The 10010-nt window shown below is 46.8% G+C and overlaps 1 protein-coding gene across 1 annotated transcript in view; it reads left to right on the top strand.

Moving 5' to 3' along the window:
* The first annotated feature begins 5341 nt into the window (after positions 1-5341).
* Positions 5342-10010, top strand: part of LOC140187754 (unconventional myosin-Ic-like) — a 128076-nt gene continuing 123407 nt past the window's right edge. The window contains exon 1 of the mRNA XM_072243425.1: positions 5342-5457. The gene's annotated coding sequence lies outside the window, so the exon portion shown is untranslated. The remainder of the gene's footprint in view (positions 5458-10010) is intronic.

Genomic DNA, 10010 nt, shown 5'->3' with positions numbered 1-10010 from the left:
AGCCACACTACTGCTGATACCTTCTTGTTCGTCCTATCAATATAAGTATATCCTTTATATTCCCAAATATGGCCTTCTTTCAGCCGCAATTCAGTGATGCCCACAACGTCATACTGACCGATCTCTAATTGTGCCATGTGTTTGTGCGCCTTATTCTGAATGCTATGTGCATTTAAGTACAGCATCTTCAGTCCTGTATTCTTCACCCTTATGAATTTTGCTTCTGTGTTACAATTTAACTCTTTGCACTGTCTGCAGTTATACCCAATCATTGGTTTGTCTTTCCTTACATTCATGTTACACCCCTCATCGACTTGTAAACCTGCTGGCTCATCCTCAGCTCCATCATACTGTATTGAGAGGGTGCACATTACTGAAGGGACAGTATTGAGAGTCCTACAATGCAAGGTGTTCAAGACTAAGGGAGTACTGAATTCTCAGACTGCCGTTCCAAGGAACGATGAGTTCTTGGGGGGGGGCAATGCTCATTATAGAGGGGTACTACTGAAGGGGTGCTACAGTGTGGGCAGGGCGACACTGAGGGGTGCCACAGTGTCAGTGTTGGGCAGTACTGTACAACAGCTTTTTGAGCAGGTTCACTGACACCCCCTCCACCTGTCCGGGAGCAGTCAGTGTACCACCTACACAAATGTGAGAGGTTGCAGCCGCTCTCTGAGTTTCTCAAGGAGCTGCTGCTACGGTTCTGGCTGCACTTTAGTCCTGTGCCCCTCGTCTATGGGCACTCAGTTCGGAAGGGGGCGGGGCGTGAGGAGGATATCCTGGTGGGCTTGGTACGGGGCCTGGCCACGCTGGCCATTCATGGGTCTAGGCTGTGGAAGGTGGAGGGCGCTGCCCGGGCCAACTGCCTGCCCCTCTTCCGAGGATACGTTCGTACCTGGCTGTCCTTGGAGAGGGAGAAATGGGTACAGTGGGGCACTTCAGGGAACAGTGGGCCAACTGGTGTATTGACTGTATTATAGACAGTAGTAATCATATTTTAATTTAAGTATTCTTTTGTAAATATTGAATGTCCGTACCTTGTGTATGTGTGTTGTAAATAAACGTTTATAGTTTTGTAAAAAAAAAGGGACTCAGAGTAACCTGAGATTTTGAGCATTCTCTTATGGAGAAGTAAATCATCTCATGGTTCTTTCCAATATGACTGGTCATTGCAGGGTATTACCAGAGAAGTGAAAATTTGAGAAGCAATGTTCCCTCTTAATTTTTTTTACAGCTGCGCAGACCAACTGTTGCTCTGAGCTAGAAATGTTTACATGACCTGAAAACTGCACGGCACTTTCATAAAACTTTATACAAAAGAAAATTCAGCTGCACTGCAACAAAGGCTATGTGTATGGGAGCATTTCAGTTACTGCACGGCCGTGCACCCACGCAGCTTCGAGGGAACAGTGCTGAGAACCTTTCTCATGAACATTGAGGAAGAAAGCAGATTCTCCCAGAGGAAATAACAGCCCGTACAAAAACTATGCCATTGTTTGTGGTGGCACAAAGCAAGCCAGAGTCTGAATAGATATTTAAGTAACCAGATATCATCCCTATCTTCTCTTGATAACAAGAGTGCTGAGCTGCAATGGAGGTGAACTAGTCAGGCGGCCAGCAGGCACCCATGCAGTCCAGTATGAAGGCACAGCAATTTCAGAATCAGATTTAAAAATAATAAAAACTGTAAATTACAGTAAGTATATATATTTAAAAAGTTAAATTAAATAAATAGAACAAAAAGAGAAAAAAATGTGGTGAGGTATGTTCATGGGTTCATTGTCCATTCAGAAATCTGATGGCAGAGGGGAAGAAGCTGTACGCACAACAGGCCGGAGGAGCTCAGCGGGTCGGGCAGCATCCGTGGAAACAAACAGTCAACGTTTTGGGCCGAGACCCTTCAGTCCTGACGAAGGGTCTCGGCCCGAAACATTGACTGTTCGTTTTCACAGATGCTGCCCGACCTGCTAAGTTCCTCCAGCATGTTGTGAGTGTTGCTTTGACCCCAGTATCTGCAGAGTATTTTGTGTTTGGGAAGAAGCTGTTCCTGAATCGTTGAGTGTGTGCCTTCAGCCTCCTGTACCTCCCTCCTGATTGTAACAATGAGAAGGGGACATGTCCTGGGTGATGGGCGTCCTTAATAATGGACATCGCTCCTTGAAGATGTCCTGGTTGCTAGGGAGGCTAGGGCAGGGATTGGTTACAATATGAGCTAGTTCAGACACATTCCACAGCACTTGTTCATCAAGTTGTCAGCGACTGCTTTCAATATCGACCCAGGAAGGGTGTGAATATGGAGCACATGTATTAGGAACAGGACCTGGACAGTCACCCTCTCCATCCTGATCTTCTGTTCAGTAAGATATGGCCAATTGGACTGTAGCTTTCTCTCCACATTCCTGCTCACTTCCAGTAAAAAAATCACTTTTTTGTTTACCAAGAGCATACGTGTCTTAACATATTCAGAAACTCTGCTCCCATTGCCTTTTGAGGAAGAAACAGCCAAAGATTAGATTCATCATCATGTGCTGTGTCATATGACATCATCATCATGTGCTTGTCGTATGACATTATCATGTGCTGTATCGTATGACATCATCGTTATGTGCTTTGTCATGATGAAGGCGATCATTGTCAATGACCATGATTGTTCTTGGCAAATTTTTCTACGGGAGTGGTTTGCCATTGTCTTCTGGGCAATGTCGTTACAAGTCAGCCATTATCATTACTCATCAGAGATTGTCTGCCGTCAGTGGTCACATAACCAGGACTTGGTATGTGCACCGGCTGCTCATACGACCATCCACCACCTGCTCCCATGGTTTCACGTGACCGTGATCGGGGGCTAAGCAAATGCTACACCCGCTGAAGGATGACCCGCAGTCTAGTGGAGGGAAGGAGCATCTTACACCTCCTTTGGTAAAGACGTATCTCCATCCCACCACTGAAGACAAGACTATATTAGTTTATTGTCATATACACAAGGGTGCAATGAAATTCCTTGTTGGTGTAAAGCTCACAGAGTAAAGAGTACAAGGGGCGATTGATAAGTTCGTGGTCTACGGTAGAAGGAGATGAGTTATTAACTTCAAACTTTCTGCATAATCACTCAAAGAGTTGGTCTGCATGTGCATGTAACGAGAGCTGTAAACTCATCTCCTTCTGCCTTAGGCCACGAGCTTATCAATCACCCCTGGTATATGTAGTAGTAATAAATACCGGGTAAGTACAATGATGAGTGCAGAACAGGAGGATGGTACAAAGGTTGTAGGACAGTCTGTAGTAGTGTAAAAAATACTGAAGTGACATTAGTGGAATATCGGAGAGAGGGATCAGCAGTGCAAGGAATGAACAGTTTTAATTCCTGGGTGTCAACATATCTGAAGATTTGTCCTGGGCCCAATATATTGTGATCACAAAGAAGGGACCAAACGGCTATATTTCATCAGGAGTTTCAGGAGAATTGGTCTCCAGCAAATTTCTACTGAAGTACCATGGAGAGCATTCTGACTGACTGCATCACCGTCTGGAACGGAGGGGCCACTGCACAGGATCGGGAAAAGCTGCAGAGGGTTGTAACCTCAGCCAGCTCCATCATGGGCACCAGCCTCCACAGCATCGAGGGCATTTTCAAGGAGCGGTGCCTCAAAATGTCAGCATCCATCATTAAGGCCCCCCACCACCCAAGACATGTCCCCGTCTCATTGCTAGCAACAGAGGAGTTCAGGAGCCTAGAGACACACACTCACCATTTTAGGGCCAGCTTCTTCCCCTCCGCCATCAGATTTCTGAACGGTCTATGAACACTACCTATCTTGCTTTCTTTTTGCACTATTTACTGGTTTTTATACATTTCTTATTGTAACTTTGTATTTTTATATATTGCAACATACTGTTGCCGCAAAACAAAATTACACACCATATGCCAGTGATATTAAACCTGATTCTAACTCCGAATAATTCAAGGGTGTTTCTCAAAGCCACGGTGTGGCTGTTAGCTACATAGGACATACGGGGTCCAGCAATGGCAATTTGCATTTTTGTCATAGTGAAATCCAGTTGCATTTGACAGCAAAGGTACACGTTTTTAAAAAATTATATTCCTGAGGTCACGGGCTCGGTTCACTGTTTTTCAGCCTTGGAACATAGTGAATCCGATAACATCGAAGTCCCAGATGAGCCGGGTTGTTGTCGATTGGAACACGAGATTCTGCAGATGCTGGAAATCCAGAGTAGCACACACAAAATGCTGGAGGAACTCAGCAGGTCAGTCAGCAGCTATGTCTCGGCACGAAACGTTGACTCTCCATAAACGCTACCTGTGACCTGGCGAGTTCCCCCAGCATCTTGTGTGTTATTGTAGATTGGGACTGGGCACCAATTCCTGCCGTGTCCCACTGGAGCGTTATTTCACCTGACCCTAGACACCCGCAGCACCCATGCCCCTCCCTACCCCGATTAACTGGTTTTTCCTCTCTCCGTTCTGATGAAACAGTAACTGTTTCGTTTCCCATATTCTGGTTCTGCTTAAATTACACTTCCTTTAAAAGATTGACACCTTTATTCCTGCTGGAATTGATAATAATTCTGGCTAATAATAAAGGGGTCGACGTTAATCATCCCTTGACTGCAGAATCTGTGGCCGTTCTCGGTTCCTTTTTGCGGTATTTGATCATTTTGCGCTGGCTCTCTCTGTCCTTCCCAGACAGCAGATCTGTCCAATCCACGTGTTGGAAATCTAGCGTCTGTAACGGGGCGGGCAGTGAGCTGGACTCTGCGCACGGGCAGGTCCGAGGGGGCCGGGCTCCCGCTTTTATCTCTAACTGCATAGTTGTTAGTGGGTCGCTGTGGATAAACCGGCCGGTGCTGCGAATAACCGGCAACACGAGGGGCGGGTGAGCAGAGAGAGGTTGCTAGTACACGCCGGTTCCCAACCAGAACTCTTTAGCCCTCCACCCAATACCCGACCCAGACTGGCAGAGTTCCAACCCCGATCGGCGTTCTACGCCTCGGCCTCTTTAAATAGGATCCTTTTTTCGGTGGCGGGGGGGAAGCGAGGGGATTCATGCGGCCTCCGCTCCAACGAGGCGGCCGGAACTGGCGGCCACGCGGTGATCATCCGGACTCAGGGGGGCAGCCAACCGGCGTCGTGAACAACGGCGTCTGGTTGTCGCTCACTTTGCTCGACCACCTACCGGATTGCTGCTAACCGGCCCGGGAATTCCCTCGGGTTCCCCCTGACGTCAGCGCTCGATGACCTCATTGGCGCGCTGGCTGTGATTGGCAGAGAGTTCTTCCTGTTGCAAGGTCATTGTGTATGGAAGGTGTGTCCCGGGCTCAGATTCGGGTCCTGGATGGCTAGAGGATGCGCAGTCCTGCCCATTTCTCCCCACCCCTCAGGCTAGCATTTACCAACTTGTCTGCTGAAGAGTGCTGTAACGTAGCCAAGTGTGCCGGGTAAGTGCGCGTTATGTAGTGATTTCTCTAACTGCTTTCCCACACTGAATGTGACCCGAGCCTTCTGCACATGGCAGACGCTCCCTTCAGAAGCTGCTGCTCCTACTGGCCTCTATATAGAGAGGCTCAGGCGCCCAAAGACTCAGTGCTCGGGAGGGAGGAATGGTTTGTGCTAGCTGTGGGCATGTGGAGCTGGTGGGAGAGGGGTCTGTTTCTATGTGAGTCTGCTATCTCTCTCTTCGTACTGTCTTCGCCATTGATTTTTTTTTACCCTGTGAGCTGAACTCCCAGCTACCGTGGTCAGTAGCGTGGACCCTAGAAACGGCTGCCACACATCGTCTGATCAGTGCGGATATCTCCAGGCGGCGTTCTGTTGGAAGTGTCTGAGTAGTTACACCCTGAGACGGGAAGGAAGGTGGGGGTATTCTATACACAGGGTGAATAGTTCGGTAGCTGAGGATAAACTTTTCTGTGTTGAACAAAACGACGTTGATGGAATCTCCTCAGGTCTCCAGCAGGAAGGAGGTACAGGAACATCAGGACTGGGACTGTCAGACTGGGTAACAGCTTCTTCCCTCAGGCTGTGAGACTAATGAATACCCTGTCACCACTGAGATCTCGTCACTAGGACAGCGAGCCTTTTGCTCTTTATCTGTGCTGTGCATGTTGAATTATCTTTTATTACGTGTTGTACGTGTGTGATATACGTGCACCGTGGTTGTTTCATTAGGTTGTATACAATAAACTTGCATTTGAAAGCAGGAAATCTCGTAGAGTGGAATAGTTCGTTCTCTGAGCAGTGTTCTGACCGCCAGTTATTGCCCGGGGCATCAAAGCATGCCCCATGTCATGTTGTGTCTGTCCTTGGGGGGAACTGTGGCCCCGGGAGGGGCAGAGAGAGAGAGAACCTTGCACAGATACCATGATTGTTCCTACCCCACATTCTATACAAGAGATTCTGGAAATCCAGACGAACAAAATGCTGGAGGAACCCAGCAGGCCAGGCAGCATCTATGGAAAGGAATAAACAGTCGACGTTTTGGGCCGAGACCCTTCATCAAGTCTCTATACTCATTTTTTTTTCATGCTCTTAGTAGTACTTGACATTTGTTTGTTAATTTACCCAAATGCTTACTGCATTGGAGGAATAATTGAAAATATGCCTTGAGCTTCTGAGAATGGCATCTATGTGACAAGTAGGAAAGGCAGTGACCCTGGCTGGGCTTTCCGCTGGTGGTCAGCTGCTGACTTCTCTGAGACATCACCATGTGACTTCAGCTTAATAACTTCTACTGTACTTAAACTTCAATAACCACTAACAACAGGAATTCTGCAGATGCTGGAAATTCAAGCAACACACATCAAAGTTGCTGGTGAACGCAGCAGGCCAGGCAGCATCTGTAGGAAGAGGTGCAGTCGATGTTTCAGGCCGAGACCCTTCGTCAGGACTAAGGGTCTCGGCCTGAAACGTCGACTGCACCTTTTCAATAACCACTGTAACTTTTATGAGTCACACAAAAATACTTATTTGAGAAAAAGCAGCATGAGGTTCAGAATCTGGTGTGTTATCACTGACATGTATCAAATTTGTTGTTTTGTGGCAACACTACGGTGCAAGACAAAAATTACAATAAATGTGTGTACAAATAAGTTGTACAAAAAGAGAACAAAAATACTGATTAGTGTTCTTGGGTTCATTGTCTGTTCAGAAATCCGATGGCAGAGGGGAAGAAGCTGTTCCTGCCTCCTGTACCACCTCCTGATGGTGGCAATGAGAAGGGGTGGTGGAGGTCCTTAATACTGGATGCTGCCCTTTTGAGGCATTGTCTATTGAAGATGTATGCAATGGTAGCGAGGCTAGTACCTGTGATGGAGCTGGCTGAGTTTACAACCCCCTGCAGCTTTTTTCTCATCTTATGCAACAGCCCCTCCACACCAGCCGGTGATACAACCAGTTAAAATGTTCTCCACAGTACACCTGTGGAAATTTGCTCGAGTGTTTGGTGACACAAGCTGCAGAGCAACTTGTATGTAAGAGGATGTTGTTTCAGGCTGGAGTCTGTTTCAAGGCCCACTTATGTTTGGTCCTTTCATGACTGGGATACACACCTCCACTGGTGGGTTCTGACCGGTTCACCCTGGCCTGATCTCCAGACCAGGGTGATCAGGTGGGCAGAGACTGTACTCATTACGATGAGGAAAGTTCAAACTACATAGGGAACGTTGACTCAGACCATGAGAGAGGCAAAGTACATAGATAGCAGCATATGTATTCAGCCCTGAGATTAATTTTCTTGTGGATATTCATAGTAAGTACAAAGAAACACAACAGAATCCATGAAAAACTGCACAAAAGAAGATGGGTAAATAACCAATGTGGAAAAGATATTAAACTACGCAAATGCAAAAAAACCCCCAAAATTAATAATAAATAACTACGCAATAAATAGGAAAACAGAGTGAAGAGTCATTGAAAGTGAGTGTATAGGGTGTGGGAACAGTTGACTGTTTGGCTGATGAAGTTATCCCCTCTGGTTCCAGAGAATGTAATCGGGTTTCAGCCCCTTCTGTGCTGTCTGTCGGATTGCAGTTATTTCTACTACTCTGGCCTTTTACAGCTACTTTAGACCATTGGGAAGTGTAGAATGCGGTTCCCTGGACTGAGTAACAGGACCAGGTTTGTCCTTGAAGTACATTAGCAACTTGTACTTAATGTACAAGGCATAATTTCCAAATCTACAAATGACACTGGAGTTGGAGGCATGGTGAAGTACGTGAAGCAGACTACTAAAGACCATAAGACAAAGGAGTAGAATTAGGCCATTCAGCCTACCGAGTCTGCTCTGCTATATTTTTTTATTTAGAGATGCACCGTGATACAGCCCTCTGCATTGCGCAGCCACCCACAGATTTAGTCCCAGGCTAATCACAGGACAATTTACAATGACCAATTAACCTACTAACCAGTGCCTTTGGACTGAGGGAAAACCAGAGCACCCTGAGGAGACGGACACACTTACGGGAAGGATGTACAAACTCCTTACAGAGGACGCTGGAATTGAACTCCAAGCTCCGACAGCAAACTGCTGCACTACTGTGGCCCCCCCTATTTGGTCTGGGTTGATTTATTTTCCATCTCAACCCCATTCCCTTGTGACTTTTAACGCACTTACTAATCAACTATCTATCGGCTTTAAATATACTGGTCTTGTCAGCATCTGTGGCAATGAATTTCACAGATTTTCCACCATCTGGCAAAAGAAATTCCTCCTCAGCTCTGTTCTAAAGATTCTGAGGCTCTGCCCTCTGGTCCTAGACTCTCCCACTATGGGAAACATCCTGTCCATGACACTTTTTCGAGGTCTTTCAATATTTGACAGGCTTCAGTGAGATCCCTCCCTCGTTCTTCTAAACTCCAGAGGCAGCAAATGCTCCTCATAGTTTTCATTCACATGAAGTCTGAAGTGGCAGATGAAATTGTACACTCAGTAAGACAAAATATTCCTTTTAGTCCGTGTGAAGAGGGGATATGTACAGTATACAGTAACACTAAAAGGGTACAGGGACAGGAGAGCTGAGCAAGACAGAAAGCAATCCAAGGATAAACACAAACACAGAGCAACAATGCAAAATGCTGGAGGAGCTCAGCAGGTCAGGCAGTACCTATGGAGAAGAATAAACAGTCGATGTTTCAGTCTGAGAGCCTTTATCAGGACTGTGAAGGAAGGGGTAAGAAGCCAGAATGAGAAGGTGAGGGGTGGGGAAGGAGTACAAGTTGGCAGGTGATAGGTGACACTAGGTGAGGGGGAAGGTGGCGGATGGGGTGAGGGGGATGAATTAAGGAGCTGAGGGAATGGGTGGAAGAGGTAAAAGGTCTGAAGAAGAAGGAATCTCATTGAGGAGAGTGGACCATAGGAGCAAGGAAAGGAAGTTGGACACCAGAGGGAAAAGATGGGCAGCTGATGAGAAGAGAGGGGATAAGAGGGAGTCAGAATGGGGAATGGGGGAAGGAAGGAGAAATGACCAGATGTTACATGCCGTGAGGTTGGAGGCTACCCAGGTGCAATGCAAGGATAGGGGGTTAGTGTCTGCAAGTGTACTGAAGTAAAGAATACTCTGTGATCTTATTGAATGGCCTCAGGGCCAGGCTGCTTACTCTGGTTCTCGTCCTCATGTTTGCATTGTCTATTGAAAGTCGCAGGGCAGGTGAGCTTTGAAACAAAACGCCTAGGTTTCTGGGCCTCATGAGGCCCAGAGGTGAAGAGTGAGGGAGTTGTTTTTTATTTGTTTAGAGATAAGGGAAGAATGGTGGTGACAGAAGAACTGAAAGGAATGAAGAAATCTTATTTTGTTAACACAGTGAGTGCTTGAGCTGTGCTCCAGGGCCAGTGGAGTAGTAGAGGCAGATTCCGTGACAGTGTTGGAAAGCCAGTTGGGTAAGTATTGAAGGGAAGGATTTCAGGGAGAGGCGAGGGACTTCCTGCTGTCGGTAAGGAGTGTGTAAGTTCTCCCCATGACCGTGTGAGTTTCCCCCGGATGTTCCAGTTTTCTCT

This window comes from Mobula birostris, chromosome 25 (assembly GCF_030028105.1).
Source record: "Mobula birostris isolate sMobBir1 chromosome 25, sMobBir1.hap1, whole genome shotgun sequence".
NCBI classification, from domain to species: Eukaryota; Metazoa; Chordata; class Chondrichthyes; order Myliobatiformes; family Myliobatidae; genus Mobula; species Mobula birostris.
This window is presented reverse-complemented; position numbering and strand designations above follow the sequence as displayed.